Below are 14386 nucleotides of genomic sequence, written 5' to 3'. Positions count from 1 at the left end.
TTTTTCCTCTCGATTGCCCGAGGTGACCACCTCTGCTTTTGTCAAGAGAGTTGTAAGTAGGGTGCAAGATCGCCTACGGCCACATCACCCTGAATGTGTTCGATCTCGTCTGATCTCGGATGCTAAGCAGGGTCGGGCCTGGTTGGTACCTGGATTGGAGACCGCCTGGGAATACCAGGTGCCATAGGCTTTTTTCCATTATGTTGTTGGCTTTGCCGACCTGCTATATTTTTCCTCTCGATTGCCCGAGGTGACCACCTTGGCTTTTGTCAAGAGAGTTGTAAGTAGGGTGCAAGATCGCTTACTGCCACATCACCCTGAATGCGCTTGATCTCGTCTGATCTCGGATGCTAAGCAGTGTCGGGCCTGGTTAGTACCTGGATGGTAGACTGCCTGGGAATACCAGGTGCCGTAGGCTTTTTTCCATTATGTTGTTGGCTTTGGCGACCTGCTGTATTTTTCCTCTCTATTGCCCGAGGTGACCACCTTGGCTTTTGTCAAGAGAGTTGTAAGTAGGGTTCCAGATCGTGCACGGCCACATCACCCTGAATGCGCTTGATCTCGTCTGATCTCGGATGCTAAGCAGGGTCAGGCCTGGTTAGTACCTGGATGGTAGACTGCCTGGGAATACCAGGTGCCGTAGGCTTTTTTCCATTATGTTGTTGGCTTTGGCGACCTGCTGTATTTTTCCTCTCGATTGCCCGAGGTGACCACCTTGGCTTTTTTCAAGAGAGTTGTAAGTAGGGTGCAAGATCGCCTGCGGCCACATCATCCTGAATGCGCTCGATCTCGTCTGATCTCGGATGCTAAGCAGGGTCGGGCCTGGTTAGTACCTGGATGGGAGACCTCCTGGGAATACCAGGTGCCGTAGGCTTTTTTCCATTATGTTGTTGGCTTTGGCGACCTGCTGTATTTTTCCTCTCGATTGCCCGAGGTGACCACCTTGGCTTTTGTCAAGAGAGTTGTAAGTAGGGTTCAAGATTGCATACGGCCACATCACCCTGAATGCACTCGATCTCATCTGATCTCGGCTGCTAAGCAGGGTCGAGCCTGGTTAGTACCTGGATGGGAGACCGCCTGGGAATACCAGGTGCCGTAGGCTTTTTTCCATTATGTTGTTGGCTTTGGCGACCTGCTGTATTTTTCCTCTCGATTGCCCGAGGTGACCACCTTGGCTTTTGTCAAGAGAGTTGTAAGTAGGGTGCAAGATCGCCTGCGGCCACATCACCCTAAATGCGCTCGATCTCGTCTGATCTCGGATGCTAAGCAGGGTCGGGCCTGGATGGTAGACCGCCTGGGAATACCAGGTGCCGTAGGCTTTTTTCCATTATGTTGTTGGCTTTGGCGACCTGCTGTATTTTTCCTCTCGATTGCCCGAGGTGACCACCTTGGCTTTTGTCAAGAGAGTTGTAAGTAGGGTTCAAGATCGCCTACGGCCACATCACCCTGAATGCGCTCGATCTCGTCTGATCTCGGATGCTAAGCAGGGTCTGGCCTGGTTAGTACCTGGATGGGAGACCGCCTGGGAATACCAGGTGCCGTACGCTTTTTTCCATTATGTTGTTGGCTTTGGCGACCTGTTGCATTTTTCCTCTCGTTTGCCCGAGGTGACCACCTTGGCTTTTGTCAAGAGAGTTGTAAGTAGGGTGCAAGAACGCCTACGGCCACATCACCATGAATGTGCTCGATCTCGTCTGATCTCGGATGCTAAGCAGGGTCGGGCCTGGTTAGTACCTGGATGCGAGACCGCCAGGGAATACCAGGTGCCGTAGGCTTTTTTCCATTATGTTGTTGGCTTTGGCGACCTGCTGTATTTTTCCTCTCGATTGCCCGAGGTGACCACCTTGGCTTTTGTCAATAGAGTTGTAAGTAGGGTGCAAGATTGCCTACGGCCACATCACCCTGAATGCGCTCGATCTCGTCTGATCTCGGATGCTAAGCAGGGTTGGGCCTGGTTAGTACCTGGATGGGAGACCGCCTGGGAATACCAGGTGCCGTAGGCTTTTTTCCATTATGTTGTTGGCTTTGGCAACCTGCTGTATTTTTCCTCTCGATTTCCCGAGGTGACCACCTTGGCTTTTGTCAAGTGAGTTGTAAGTAGGTTGCAAGATCGCCTATGGCCACATCACCCTGAATGCGCTCGATCTCGTCTGATCTCGGATGCTAAGCAGGGTCGGGCCTGGTTAGTACCTGGATGGGAGACCGCCTGGGAATACCAGGTGCCGTAGGCTTTTTTCCATTATGTTGTTGGCTTTGGCGACCTGCTGTATTTTTGCTCTCGATTGCCCGAGGTGACCACCTTGTCTTTTGTCAAGAGAGTTGTAAGAAGGGTGCAAGATCGCCTACGGCCACATCACCCTTTATGCGCTCGATCTCGTCTGATCTCGGATGCTAAGCAGGGTCGGGCCTGGTTAGTACCTGGATGGGAGACCGCCTGGGAATACCAGGTGCCATAGGCTTTTTTCCATTATGTTGTTGGCTTTGGCGACCTGCTGCATTTTTCCTCTCTATTGCCCGAGGTGACCACCTTGGCTTTTGTCAAGAGAGTTGTAAGTAGGGTGCAAGATAGCCTAAGGCCACATCACCCTGAATGCGCTCGATCTCATCTGATCTCGGATACTAAGCAGGGTCGGGCCTGGTTAGTACCTGGATGGGAGACCGCCTTGGAATACCAGGTGCCGTTGGCATTTTTCCATTATGTTGTTGGCTTTGGCGACCTGCTGTATTTTTCCCCTCGATTGCCCGAGGTGACCACCTTGGCTTTTGTCAAGAGAGTTGTAAGTAGGGTGCAAGATAGCCTAAGGCCACATCACCCTGAATACGCTCGATCTCATCTGATCTCGGATGCTAAGCAGGGTCTGGCCTGGTTAGTACCTGGATGGGAGACCGCCTGGGAATACCAGGTGCCGTAGGCTTTTTTCCATTATGTTGTTGGCTTTGGCGACCTGCTGTATTTTTCCTCTCGATTGCCCGAGGTGACCACCTTGGCTTTTGTCAAGAGAGTTGTAAGTAGGAAGCTAGATCACCTACGGCCACATCACCCTGAATGCGCTCGATCTCGTCTGATCTTGGAAGCTAAGCAGGGTCGTGCCTGGTTAGTACCTGGATGGGAGACCGCCTGGGAATACCATGTGCCGTAGGCTTTTTTCCATTATGTTGTTGGCTTTGGCGACCTGCTGTATTTTTCCTCTCCATTGCCCGAGGTGACCACCTTGGCTTTTGTCAAGAGAGTTGTAAGTAGGGTGCAAGATTGCTTACGGCCACATCACCCTGAATGCGCTCGATCTCGTCTGATCTCTGATGCTAAGCAGGGTCGGGCCTGGATGGGAGACCGCCTGGGAATACCAGTGCCGTAGGCTTTTTTCCATTATGTTGTTGACTTTGGCGACCTGCTGTATTTTTCCTCTCGATTGCCCGAGGTGACCACCTTGGCTTTTGTCAAGAGAGTTGTAAGTAGGGTGCAAGATCGCCTACAGCCACATCACACTGAATGTGCTCGATCTTGTCTGATCTCGGATGCTAAGCAGGGTCGGGCCTGGTTAGTACCTGGATGGGAGACCGCCTGGGAATACCAGGTGCCGTAGGCTTTTTTCTATTATGTTGTTGGCTTTGGCGACCTGCTGTATTTTTCCTCTCGATTGCCCGAGGTGACCACCTTGGCTTTTGTCAAGAGAGTTGTAAGTAGGGTGCAAAATCGCCTATGGCCACATCACCCTGAATGCGCTCGATCTCGTCTGATCTCGGATGCTAAGCAGGGTCGGGCCTGGTTAGTACCTGGATGGGAGACCGCCTGGGAATACCAGGTGCCGTAGGCTTTTTTCCATTATGTTGTTGGCTTTGGCGACCTGCTGTATTTTTCTTCTTGATTGCCCGAGGTGACCACCTTGGCTTTTGTCAAGAGAGTTTTAAGTAGGGTGCTAGATCGCCTACGGCCACATCACCCTGAATGCGCTCGATCTCGTCTGATCTCGGATGCTAAGCAGGGTCGGGCCTGGTTAGTACCTGGATGGGAGACCGCCTGGGAATACCAGGTGCCGTAGGCTTTTTTCCATTATGTTGTTGGCTTTGGCGACCTGCTGTATTTTTCCTCTCGATTGCCCGAGGTGACCACCTTGGCTTTTGTCAAGAGAGTTGTAAGTAGGGTGCAAGATCGCCTACGGCCACATCACCCTGAATGCGCTCGATCTCGTCTGATCTCGGATGCTAAGTAGGGTCGGGCCTGGTTAGTACCTGGATGGGAGACCGCCTGGGAATACCAGGTGCCGTAGGCTTTTTTCATTTATGTTGTTGGCTTTGGCGACCTGCTGTATTTTTCCTCTCGATTGCCCGAGGTGACCACCTTGGCTTTTGTCAAGAGAGTTGTAAGTAGGGTGCAAGATGGCCTACGGCCACATCACCCTGAATGCACTCGATCTCGTCTGATCTTGGATGCTAAGCATGGCCGGGCCTGGTTAGTACCTGGATGCGAGACCGCCTGGGAATACCAGGTGCCATAGCCTTTTTTCCATTATGTTGTTGGCTTTGGCGACCTGCTGTATTTTTCCTCTCGATTGCCCGAGGTGACCACCTTGGCTTTTGTCAAGAGAGTTGTATGTAGGGTGCAAGATCGCCTACGGCCACATCACCCTGAATGCGCTCGATCTTGTCTGATCTCGGATGCTAAGCAGGGTCAGGCCTGGTTAGTACCTGGATGGGAGACCGCCTGGGAAGACCAGGTGCCGTAGGCTTTTTTCCATTATGTTGTTGGCTTTGGCGACCTGCTGTATTTTTCCTCTCGCTTGCCCGAGGTGACCACCTCGGCTTTTGTGAAGAGAGTTGTAAGTAGGGTGCAAGATCGCCTGCAGCCACATCACCCTGAATGCGCTCGATCTCGGATGCTAAGCAGGGTCGGGCCTGGTTATTACCTGGATGGGAGACCGCCTGGGAATACCAGGTGCCGTAGGCTTTTTTCCATTATGTTGTTGGCTTTGACGATCTGCTGTATTTTTCCTCTCGATTGCCCGAGGTGACCACCTTGGCTTTTGTCAAGAGAGTTGTAAGTAGGGTGCAAGATCGCCTACGGCCACATCACCCTGAATGCGCTCGATCTCGTCTGATCTCGGATGCTAAGCAGGGTCGGGCCTGGTTAGTACTTGGATGGGAGACCGCCTGGGAATACCAGGTGCCGTAGGCTTTTTTCCATTATGTTGTTGGCTTTGGCGACCTGCTGTATTTTTCCTCTCGATTGCCCGAGGTGACCACCTTGGCTTTTGTCAAGAGAGTTGTAAGTAGGGTGCAAGATCGCCTATGGCCACATCACCCTGAATGCGCTCGATCTCGTCTGATCTCGGATGCTAAGCAGGGTCGGGCCTGGTTAGTACCTGGATGGGAGACCGCCTGGGAATGCCAGGTGCCGTAGGCTTTTTTCCATTATGTTGTTGACTTTGGCGACCTGCTGTATTTTTCCTCTCGATTGCCCGAGGTGACCACCTTGGCTTTTGTCAAGAGAGTTGTAAGTAGGGTGCAAGAATCACCTACGGCTACATCACCCTGAATGCACTCAATCTCGTCTGATCTCGGATGCTAAGCAGGGTCGGGCCTGGTTAGTACCTGGATGGGAGACCGCCTGGGAATACCAGGTGCCGTAGGCTTTTTTCCATTATGTTGTTGGCTTTGGCGACCTGCTGTATTTTTACTCTCGATTGCCCGAGGTGACCACCTTGGCTTTTGTCAAGAGAGTTGTAAGTAGGGTGCAAGATCGCCTACGGCCACAGCACCCTGAATGCGCTCGATCTCGTCTGATCTCGGATGCTAAGCAGGGTCGGGCCTGGTTAGTACCTGGATGGGAGACCGCCTGGGAATACCAGTTGCCGTAGGCTTTTTTCCATTATGTTGTTGGCTTTGGCGACCTGCTGTATTTTTCCTCTCAATTGCCCGAGGTGACCACCTTGGCTTTTGTCAAGAGAGTTGTAAATAGGGCGCAAAATCACCTACGGCCACATCACCCTGAATGCGCTTGATCTCGGATGCTAAGCAGGGTCGGGCCTGGTTAGTACCTGGATGGGAGACCGCCTGGGAATACCAGGTGCCGGAGGCTTTTTTCCATTATGTTGTTGGCTTTGGCGACCTGCTGTATTTTCTCCTCTCGATTGCCCGAGGTGACCACCTTGGCTTTTGTCAAGAGAGTTGTAAGTAGGGTGCAAGATCGCCTACGGCCACATCACCCTGAATGCGCTCGATCTCGTCTGATCTCGGATGCTAAGCAGGGGCGGGCCTGGTTAGTACGTGGATGGGAGACCGCCTGGGAATACCAGGTGCCATAGGCTTTTTTCCATTATGTTGTTGGCTTTGGCGACCTGCTGTATTTTTCCTCTCGATTGCCCGAGGTGACCACCTTGGCTTTTGTCAAGAGAGTTGTAAGTAGGGTGCAAGAATCACCTACGGCCACATCACCCTGAATGCACTCGATCTCGTCTGATCTCGGATGCTAAGCAGGGTCGGGCCTGGTTAGTACCTGGATGGGAGACCGCCTGGTAATACCAGGTGCCGTAGGCTTTTTTCCATTATGTTGTTGGGTTTGGCGACCTGCTGTATTTTTCCTCTCAATTGCCCGAGGTGACCACCTTGGCTTTTGTCAAGAGAGTTGTAAGTAGGGTGCAATTTGCCTATGGCCACATCACCCTGAATGCGCTCAATCTCGTCTGATCTCGGATGCTAAGCAGGGTCGGGCCTGGTTAGTACCTGGATGGGAGACCGCCTGGGAATACCAGGTACCGTAGGCTTTTTTCCATTATGTTGTTGGCTTTGGCGACCTGCTGTATTTTTCCTCTCGATTGCCCGAGGTGACCACCTTGGCTTTTGTCAAGAGAGTTGTAAGTAGGGCGCAAAATCACCTACGGCCACATCACCCTGAATGCGCTTGATCTCGGATGCTAAGCAGGGTCGGGCCTGGTTAGTACCCGGATGGGAGACCGCCAGGGAATACCAGGTGCTGTAGGCTTTTTTCCATTATGTTGTTGGCTTTGGCGACCTGCTGTATTTTTCCTCTCGATTGCCCGAGGTGACCACCTTGGCTTTTGTCAAGAGAGTTGTAAGTAGGGTGCAAGATCGCCTACGGCCACATCACCCTGAATGCACTCGATCTTGTCTGATTTCGGATGGTAAGCAGGGTCGGGCCTGGTTAGTACCTGGATGGGAGACCGCCTGGGAATACCAGGTGCCGTAGGCTTTTTTCCATTATGTTGTTGGCTTTGGCGACCTGCTGTATTTTTCCTCTCGATTGCCCGAGGTGACCACCTTGGCTTTTTTCAAGAGAGTTGTAAGTAGGGTGGAAGATCGCCTACGGCCACATCACCCTGAATGGGCTTGATCTCATCTGATCTCGGATGCTAAGCAGCGTCGGGCCTGGTTAGTACCCGGATGGGAGACCGCCTGGGAATACCAGGTGCCGTAGGCTTTTTTCCATTATGTTGTTGGCTTTGGCGACCTGCTGTATTTTTCCTCTCAATTGCCCGAGGTGACCACCTTGGCTTTTGTCAAGAGAGTTGTAAGTACAGTGCAATTTCCCTACGGCCACATCACCCTGAAAGTGCCCAATCTCATCTGATCTCGGATGCTAAGCAGGGTCGGGCCTGGTTAGTACCTGGATGGGAGACCGCCTGGGAATACCAGGTGCCATAGGCTTTTTTCCATTATGTTGTTGGCTTTGGCGACCTGCTGTATTTTTCCTCTCGATTGCCCGAGGTGACCACCTTTGCTTTTGTCAAGAGAGTTGTAAGTAGGGTGCAAGATCGCCTACGGCCACATGACCCTGAATGCGCTCAATCTCGTCTGATCTCGGATGCTAAGCAGGGTCGGGCCTGGTTAGTACCCGGATGGGAGACCGCCTGAGAATACCAGGTGCGGTAGGCTTTTTTCCATTATGTTGTTGGCTTTGGCGACCTGCTGCATTTTTGTATTTTATGTCCTTGCCTCGCTGGACAGGGCGGTCAGCGGTAAGGTGCATATTACCGCTGACTCATGGTCCAGCAGGCATGGCCCGGGACGTTACCTGTCTTTCACGGCCCATTGGGTCACTCTTCTGGCAGCTGGGAAGGATGCAGGACAAGGTGCAGTAGTGTTGGAGGTTGTTGCGCCACCACGCCTCCAAGATGCTACTATTGGTTGTGACACACCTCTCTCCTCCACCCCCTCCTCTTCTTCTTCCTCCATGGCCTCTTCCAGTGCTCTGTCCTCAGAACCAGCGATGCTCCGTAGGCGTTCCAGGGGCTACGCAAGTACGCAGGCAAAATGATGCCATGCCGTGCTTGCGCTGGTTTGTTTGGGGGACAGGAGCCACACTGGGGCGGATGTTTTGTCAGCTCTGCAGGGGCAGGCCGAGAGGTGGTTGACGCCACGCCAGCTTAAGCCAGGAATGGTGGTTTGTGACAATGGCACCAACCTCCTCTCCGCCCTCCGACAGGGACAACTGACCCATGTGCCCTGTGTAGCTCACGTCCTTAACCTGGTGGTGCGGCGGTTCTTGGGCAGGTACCCGGCTTACAGGATGTCCTGAAGCAGTCCAGGAAAGTCTGTGTGCATTTCCGCCGATCATTTAATGCCTGTGCTCGGCTGGCTGAGCTCCAAAAGGAGTTGAACCTGCCCAAGAACCGCCTTATATGTGACATGCCCATCAGATGGAACTCAGCGTTGGCCATGCTGCAGCGGCTGCACACGCAGCAGAGGGCCATCAATGAGTACCTGTGCGACTACGGCACCAGGACAGGGTCAGGGGAGCTCGGTTTTTTCTCACCACGCCAGTGGGGCATGATCAGGGATGCATGCACTGTCCTGTCACCGTTTGAGGAGGCCACAAGGATGGTGAGCAGTGACAGTGCATGCATCAGTGACACTGTACATCTTGTCCACCTCTTGGAGCATACGCTGCGTGGAATAATGGACAGGGCAGTTGAGGCAGAACAGAGGCAGGAAAGGGAAGACTTCCTTGCCTCTCAAGGCCCCCTTTATCCAGACAGTGTTCCTGCTGTGCCACCCATCACACAGGAAGAGAATGAGGAGGAGGAAGAGGAGGAGGAGGATGATTGTGTCAGCATGGAGGTGGAGGCTGGCACTCAGCATCAGCAGCAGCAGCAGCAGCAGTCTTGTAGGGATGATTTACAGTCCCAAGAAACACGTGGACTTGTACATGGCTGGGAGGAGGTAGCTGCGGATCATGTTGTCCTTAGTGACCCAGAGGACTCCGGACCGAATGCCTCAGCTAGCCTATGCTGCATGGCCTCCCTGATCCTGCAAAGCCTGCGGAAGGATCCTCGTAGGGAGGGAGCAGAGGATGAGACATCTCCGGGAGGCCTTGCAGAAAGGTCTGTGCAACGCGTTCCCAGAGACTGGGAGGTTACAAACTCCTGGTCCTGGACAACGTGTTGCTAAGGCATCGGTCAGAAGGAGCGGTGGAGAAGGTGGCCGTCTGACTGATGCTTTCAGACAATTTTTTAGTCCGCAGCCCCAAGGTATGATCGGTTCCAGCACCCATCGCTAGTGTCTGATTTACATGGTGCAGGAATACCTAGGGGCAAGGTCAGACTTGGACACCTTTCCAACCGAAAATCCTCTGGCTTACTGGGTCTTGAGGATTGATCACTGGCCAGAGCTTGCACAGTATGCAATTGAGCTACTGGCCTGTCCTGCATACAGCGTTCTTTCGGAACGCTCCTTCAGTGCTGCTGGTGGCTTTGTTACCGATCACAGGGTGCGCCTGTCCATCGAATCAGTTGATCGACTGATCTTCATCAAGATGAATCAGTCTTGGATCACCCACAGCTACCAAGCACCTGAAGCTGATGTAACAGAATAATTTTTTTTGAAATATCACATCCCTTCAAGACTGCCTATGTTGATGCTGAGTGACTGTCCTGTTATGTTGATTGTCTATCCTATTCCTCCTCCGCTGATATGTTGGAAGAACATTTCTGGTTCTGGATGATGCCATCAGCCCAATTTTTCTGCCCCTGTTTAACAGGGGCGTTTACAATTTTTGATGCAATGCTTTGCAGCAGGGCTAATTCCTGCAATAAAACTAGAGTATATGGAAGAGGTTGCAGTGTGGTGGCACCAGCACCAGTGCCTAAGGCCCAATTTTTCTGCCCCTGTTTAACAGGGGCGTTTAAGTACAATTTTTGATGCAATGCTTTGCAGCAGGGCTAATTCCTGCAATAAAACTAGAGTATATGGCAGAGGTTGCAGTGTGGTGGCACCAGCACCAGTGCCTAAGGCCAAATTTTTCTGCCCCTGTTTAACAGGGACATGTAATTACAATTCTTGATATAATATTTCACAGGAGGGCCCCTTCCTGTGCCCACCCAGAGTAACGGTGAGGACTTATAGTGTTGTGGCACCAGCACCACAACCACCAAAGGTCAATTTTTCTACCACTGTTCAACAATGGCATGTAATTACAATTCTTGATATAATCGTTCACAGCAGGGCGCTCCAGCGCCCACCAAGAGTCACTTTGAGGGCTTACAATGTTGTGGCAAAACCAACACCTTGTTCCGCCATTTCTGCAGAGCATATAGGGCAGGCCCCTACTTTCAAACATCCAATTTACAAACATCTCCTACTTGCAAACGGAAGGAGACAACAGCAAGTGAGATGAAAAAAGATGGACGACAAAACAAATTATACAGGGGTGATAACCCTTCCCTATGTTTTCCAAAAAGCTTAAAAATAGTTTTTTTGACTGGAGCTACACTTTAAAAATGTACCAGTTGAAAATTACAAACAGATTCAACTTAACACAACAAACCTACACAGTCCCTGTCTTGTTTGTACCGCCTGTATACTGCTGTTCTGAGTATATAGGGCCTGGGGGCCACACGCATTTCCTTTTTTTAATATGGGTACAGGGTTCCCCTTAATATGCGTACAAGACCCAAATAGGCTGGTAATGGGCAGGGAGGGCTACCCATGCCATTTTTCACAATGATTTTCAACCATATTGCAGGAACCAGATATAACATTAAAACCGCAAGCAGTTTTAAATGGTGTTATTTCCGTTTAATGTCATTTTGTGCAGGGACTGTTCTAAACACGGGAAACACGTGGCACTTCACAGGCATACTACAGACACCCCCCAGGCACCATATTTAAAGGAATATTTCACTTTTTTTTCACTTTAATCGTCATTAAAATCAGTGCTCCCGCCAAAACGGCCATTTTTAAAAACATTTTAGGCATTGACCCATGTCCCCTGGGGCAGGAGCCAGGTCCCCAAACCCTTTTTAGGACAGTATCTTGCATATTAGCTGTTAAAATTAGCACTTTTAATTTCGAACGTTCGAGTCCCATAGACTTCAATGGGGTTCTAAAGTTCGTTCGAATTTGGGGTCCGTTCGAAAGTTCTGGTGCGAACCGAACCGGGGGGTGTTCGGCTCATCCCTACTCAGCATACAGAATTGGAACAGTAAGAGCCGTGTACTGAGCCGTGTACTGAGGATTACACCCCGCATACCGAACAATAGAAGTGCGGTGTCCATACCTGCAGAATAAGAACAGATACTGAGAGTTACACCCAGCATACAGAGGATGCGGCTTCACTTCCTGGTTCCCTACTGCGCACGTGTGACTTGCGATGCGCGATCCCACTAGTCCCTGCTGTCTTCTGGGTCCTGGGGGTCTCCTAGAAGACAGTGGGGGGGGGGCGGAAAAGGCGCCGGAAGGGGCGTAGATACCCGCGGGTGGCTCGGTTGTCTTTGCCCGGAAGTGGGAGCAAAATACCCGTATTAGACAGGTATCTGCTCCTTCCTGAAAGGGGCCAAATTTGACACTAGAGGTGGAACTCCGCTTTATTGTGTTAACTGAATTCTTTGGAAACGTCTATTGTTATATTAGTGAAGAACTTGCAATAAGTAATAATGACACAAGGTGGCAGGACAGGTGAAGTGATAGTGTGTTTGATTTTCATACAAAGCACAAAAACAGAGTCATATCCAGAGTGTATAATAAAAGAAGCAGTGCTGCGTAATGTCAATATATATGTAAATGTTATCAGCTTTTACAGCCATATTTGAGTTGAGGGTCGTTTTTTTGGGGGGTTTTTTGTACAACATTTTTACAGACATTTTTGTGCCATAATATTGATCCTGTTCCCGGAAAGCATGGTATACAGCACAGTGCTTGTGCTGTGTCATTTGGCCCCCTGTAACAACTCAAAAGCCTGACTGACCCTGCCTGGTTCTGCCCTCCCCTTGTAAACTGACCACAGTGTATACTGGCTGCTGAGCCCTAACACCATGGTCAGTTTACGCATAGCTCCCAACTGTCCCTGATTTGAAGCAATGTCCTTCTGTCCCTCTTTCCCCCTCATTTGCCCTTCATTTTGGTCTGATCTATGATCTGATGTATATAAAATGCACTTTTTATCTTTCAAAACATGTTTCCCAGTGCTAAATCTTTCATCCAAATTATAAATTGCTACATTTGTAAATTTTATAAGCCAATATAAAGTAATAGTAGTGGTAAAAAAAAGTCCCTTGTGGATTTAATTAACTTTTTTGGGTTAATTCTCCTTTAAGGGGGTGTGGCAGGGGGCATGTCCTATGCCTACATACATTTGCTGGTAGGTGTACCTCATTCCCATCTCAAAAGGTATGAGTTTACGTGCCTCCGTCATCCGCGGCTCTCTTGTCCTCCTCTGTCCTATCCCACCCTGCCTGTCTGCTCCTGTGTCAGTGACACCCCCCCCCCCCCCCCCTCCCATCTTGCTGCTGAAATTTCAGTTAATGTTTTAGACCATCCTGCCTATTTAATATTCCTATGTGTCCCTGTGCCTGTTTTTGATCAAAAATAAGAAATAGCATTTCTCAGAGGATCGCAGCTCACTTGACCTGCTGGCTCTCTCCTCCTCTCTTCCTCCCCTCCTGACTTACGTCTGTGGGGAATTCTTGGCCCTGCCCACTTCTGCTGTCAGACGGGGGAGGAGAAAGGCGGCAGGTCATGTATGGGCCACTCGCTGCTCTGAGAACTAGTAAAGAACATCTTATTTTTATAAAACACAGGGGCACATAGGAGTGATAAACAGGCATGATTGTATAAACAGCATAAAGTAGCTTAACAACCACTTTAAGTATTTTTAGGAAATAAAAACTCATTACAAGGAAATAAAAGCATGGGATGGGGCGATTTTAGGCATTTTTTAGCATGTTTGCACTTTAAAGGTTTGACCAATGTAACTATGAATAACATGCCGATGCTTGCGGCTCAAAAGAAGCTCATACAGCTTCCTGTGAAATCCCCATACCCCACCCTCTCTCACCTTAAAGTGTTAACTATATTCTTTGGTAACGCCTATTGTTATATCATTCAAGCACTTACAATTAGCAATAATAACAGGAGATGGCAGGACTTTGACTTAATTTAGCTTTCAGCTTCTAGTGTTTCAGAGCAAGCAATTTCCATGTCTGGGTGTGGTGGCCAGTAGAGGTGCTTCCATAGAGGGTGCAGGAGCGCCACCCCCTCTCTCCAGCACCATTCTATCACCAATAGATAGATTAATGCATTGCATGAATCTATCTATTGTCACCGCTGACGCCCCCTATTCAGGTGTCTGGCCCCTTGTCGGGCGCCGGGCATCTGAATTACAGCGGCGGGGGTGTTTTTGGAAGCGCCTGATTTGAGCTGTCGGCGCTAATAGGTATCCTGATTAGAGCCGTGGGCTCTAATAGGCTTCCAAATTAGTAAACAGCGGGCGCAATGATGTGCGTTCGCTGTTTACACAGTGTTGTGTTAGAGAAGCAAATACATTGCTTCCCTAACACTGACCCGCCTCTCAGCCAATCAGGTGCTTGGGTCTGGTTACCCTGTCACCTGATTGGCTGAAGCGACAGGCGCTGTGATTGGGTGCCTATCAGGCTTCCAATTATAGCAGAGATGACAGAAAGAGGACAGGAGGAGATATGGAGGACTTCCATGTGGAGGACAGTGCCAAGACAGGTAAGTGCCGGGCGGGGGGGGGGGGGGGGACACTGGCAGCATTTGATAGGGAACAGTAGCGTCAATTGATTCCACTGTTGCGGAGTGACGCCACTACCGGGATGGCTGTGCATAAATCGGACGCAGTGGATCGGCGTCCGTGCACAGCGGTCCTATTTCCCGACTGGAGGAAGACCCCTGAGGGGCTAGATGGTGCCCCTCCTTTAAACCTTGAGCCATCGAAATAAGCCTACCTATTCCTCGCCCTATTGGAGAGGTTACAGGAATTGAGGAACTGGCCAATTTAACTCAAGAGGTGATACACAATTTCTAATTATTTATTTATTTATTTTTTATTATTTATTTATTTGTTTTTCTTTCTTAGTATGCTATTTGAGCGTAGTTTAAAATTTTGCACAATCCTCCTTAGATATAATATAAT

General features: G+C 50.3%; 17 non-coding genes and 16 pseudogenes across 17 annotated transcripts; all 33 read left to right on the top strand.

The window, feature by feature from the left end:
- The first annotated feature begins 71 nt into the window (after positions 1–71).
- On the top strand, positions 72–190 carry LOC143967443 (5S ribosomal RNA; annotated as a pseudogene).
- A 109-nt stretch (positions 191–299) lies between these two features.
- Positions 300–418, top strand: LOC143967929 (5S ribosomal RNA; annotated as a pseudogene).
- A 109-nt stretch (positions 419–527) lies between these two features.
- Positions 528–646, top strand: LOC143968526 (5S ribosomal RNA; annotated as a pseudogene).
- A 109-nt stretch (positions 647–755) lies between these two features.
- Positions 756–874, top strand: LOC143970942 (5S ribosomal RNA). The gene has a single exon (XR_013271802.1). It is a non-coding gene; the product is annotated as a 5S ribosomal RNA (ribosomal RNA).
- A 109-nt stretch (positions 875–983) lies between these two features.
- On the top strand, positions 984–1102 carry LOC143964192 (5S ribosomal RNA). Its single transcript, XR_013271090.1, has one exon. It is a non-coding gene; the product is annotated as a 5S ribosomal RNA (ribosomal RNA).
- Positions 1103–1428: 326 nt separating this feature from the next.
- Positions 1429–1547, top strand: LOC143963069 (5S ribosomal RNA; annotated as a pseudogene).
- Positions 1548–1656: 109 nt separating this feature from the next.
- Positions 1657–1775, top strand: LOC143965683 (5S ribosomal RNA; annotated as a pseudogene).
- Positions 1776–1884: 109 nt separating this feature from the next.
- Positions 1885–2003, top strand: LOC143968913 (5S ribosomal RNA). The gene has a single exon (XR_013271651.1). It is a non-coding gene; the product is annotated as a 5S ribosomal RNA (ribosomal RNA).
- Positions 2004–2112: 109 nt separating this feature from the next.
- On the top strand, positions 2113–2231 carry LOC143967995 (5S ribosomal RNA). The gene has a single exon (XR_013271642.1). It is a non-coding gene; the product is annotated as a 5S ribosomal RNA (ribosomal RNA).
- A 109-nt stretch (positions 2232–2340) lies between these two features.
- On the top strand, positions 2341–2459 carry LOC143961714 (5S ribosomal RNA). Its single transcript, XR_013270535.1, has one exon. It is a non-coding gene; the product is annotated as a 5S ribosomal RNA (ribosomal RNA).
- A 109-nt stretch (positions 2460–2568) lies between these two features.
- LOC143966072 (5S ribosomal RNA) lies at positions 2569–2687 on the top strand (annotated as a pseudogene).
- Positions 2688–2796: 109 nt separating this feature from the next.
- On the top strand, positions 2797–2915 carry LOC143963389 (5S ribosomal RNA; annotated as a pseudogene).
- A 109-nt stretch (positions 2916–3024) lies between these two features.
- On the top strand, positions 3025–3143 carry LOC143962850 (5S ribosomal RNA). Its single transcript, XR_013270815.1, has one exon. It is a non-coding gene; the product is annotated as a 5S ribosomal RNA (ribosomal RNA).
- A 325-nt stretch (positions 3144–3468) lies between these two features.
- LOC143965694 (5S ribosomal RNA) lies at positions 3469–3587 on the top strand (annotated as a pseudogene).
- Positions 3588–3696: 109 nt separating this feature from the next.
- LOC143967874 (5S ribosomal RNA) lies at positions 3697–3815 on the top strand. The gene has a single exon (XR_013271641.1). It is a non-coding gene; the product is annotated as a 5S ribosomal RNA (ribosomal RNA).
- Positions 3816–3924: 109 nt separating this feature from the next.
- On the top strand, positions 3925–4043 carry LOC143972099 (5S ribosomal RNA). Its single transcript, XR_013271907.1, has one exon. It is a non-coding gene; the product is annotated as a 5S ribosomal RNA (ribosomal RNA).
- Positions 4044–4152: 109 nt separating this feature from the next.
- On the top strand, positions 4153–4271 carry LOC143970304 (5S ribosomal RNA). Its single transcript, XR_013271744.1, has one exon. It is a non-coding gene; the product is annotated as a 5S ribosomal RNA (ribosomal RNA).
- A 109-nt stretch (positions 4272–4380) lies between these two features.
- Positions 4381–4499, top strand: LOC143968227 (5S ribosomal RNA; annotated as a pseudogene).
- A 109-nt stretch (positions 4500–4608) lies between these two features.
- Positions 4609–4727, top strand: LOC143962316 (5S ribosomal RNA). The gene has a single exon (XR_013270667.1). It is a non-coding gene; the product is annotated as a 5S ribosomal RNA (ribosomal RNA).
- Positions 4728–4836: 109 nt separating this feature from the next.
- LOC143969012 (5S ribosomal RNA) lies at positions 4837–4945 on the top strand (annotated as a pseudogene).
- A 109-nt stretch (positions 4946–5054) lies between these two features.
- Positions 5055–5173, top strand: LOC143970623 (5S ribosomal RNA). The gene has a single exon (XR_013271773.1). It is a non-coding gene; the product is annotated as a 5S ribosomal RNA (ribosomal RNA).
- Positions 5174–5282: 109 nt separating this feature from the next.
- LOC143970777 (5S ribosomal RNA) lies at positions 5283–5401 on the top strand. The gene has a single exon (XR_013271787.1). It is a non-coding gene; the product is annotated as a 5S ribosomal RNA (ribosomal RNA).
- Positions 5402–5511: 110 nt separating this feature from the next.
- Positions 5512–5630, top strand: LOC143962241 (5S ribosomal RNA). The gene has a single exon (XR_013270656.1). It is a non-coding gene; the product is annotated as a 5S ribosomal RNA (ribosomal RNA).
- A 109-nt stretch (positions 5631–5739) lies between these two features.
- On the top strand, positions 5740–5858 carry LOC143962414 (5S ribosomal RNA). Its single transcript, XR_013270683.1, has one exon. It is a non-coding gene; the product is annotated as a 5S ribosomal RNA (ribosomal RNA).
- A 109-nt stretch (positions 5859–5967) lies between these two features.
- LOC143968990 (5S ribosomal RNA) lies at positions 5968–6076 on the top strand (annotated as a pseudogene).
- Positions 6077–6186: 110 nt separating this feature from the next.
- Positions 6187–6305, top strand: LOC143962938 (5S ribosomal RNA; annotated as a pseudogene).
- Positions 6306–6415: 110 nt separating this feature from the next.
- On the top strand, positions 6416–6534 carry LOC143961498 (5S ribosomal RNA). The gene has a single exon (XR_013270485.1). It is a non-coding gene; the product is annotated as a 5S ribosomal RNA (ribosomal RNA).
- A 108-nt stretch (positions 6535–6642) lies between these two features.
- Positions 6643–6761, top strand: LOC143962917 (5S ribosomal RNA). The gene has a single exon (XR_013270836.1). It is a non-coding gene; the product is annotated as a 5S ribosomal RNA (ribosomal RNA).
- Positions 6762–6870: 109 nt separating this feature from the next.
- Positions 6871–6979, top strand: LOC143968880 (5S ribosomal RNA; annotated as a pseudogene).
- A 109-nt stretch (positions 6980–7088) lies between these two features.
- LOC143962380 (5S ribosomal RNA) lies at positions 7089–7207 on the top strand. The gene has a single exon (XR_013270676.1). It is a non-coding gene; the product is annotated as a 5S ribosomal RNA (ribosomal RNA).
- A 109-nt stretch (positions 7208–7316) lies between these two features.
- On the top strand, positions 7317–7435 carry LOC143964339 (5S ribosomal RNA; annotated as a pseudogene).
- Positions 7436–7543: 108 nt separating this feature from the next.
- LOC143963608 (5S ribosomal RNA) lies at positions 7544–7662 on the top strand (annotated as a pseudogene).
- A 109-nt stretch (positions 7663–7771) lies between these two features.
- Positions 7772–7890, top strand: LOC143967797 (5S ribosomal RNA; annotated as a pseudogene).
- The last annotated feature ends 6496 nt before the right edge of the window (positions 7891–14386 follow it).

Source organism: Lithobates pipiens, unplaced genomic scaffold (assembly GCF_037356315.1).
Source record: "Lithobates pipiens isolate NorthernLeopardFrog02 unplaced genomic scaffold, aLitPip1_a1.2 Scaffold_114, whole genome shotgun sequence".
Lineage (NCBI taxonomy): Eukaryota > Metazoa > Chordata > Amphibia > Anura > Ranidae > Lithobates > Lithobates pipiens.
This window is presented reverse-complemented; position numbering and strand designations above follow the sequence as displayed.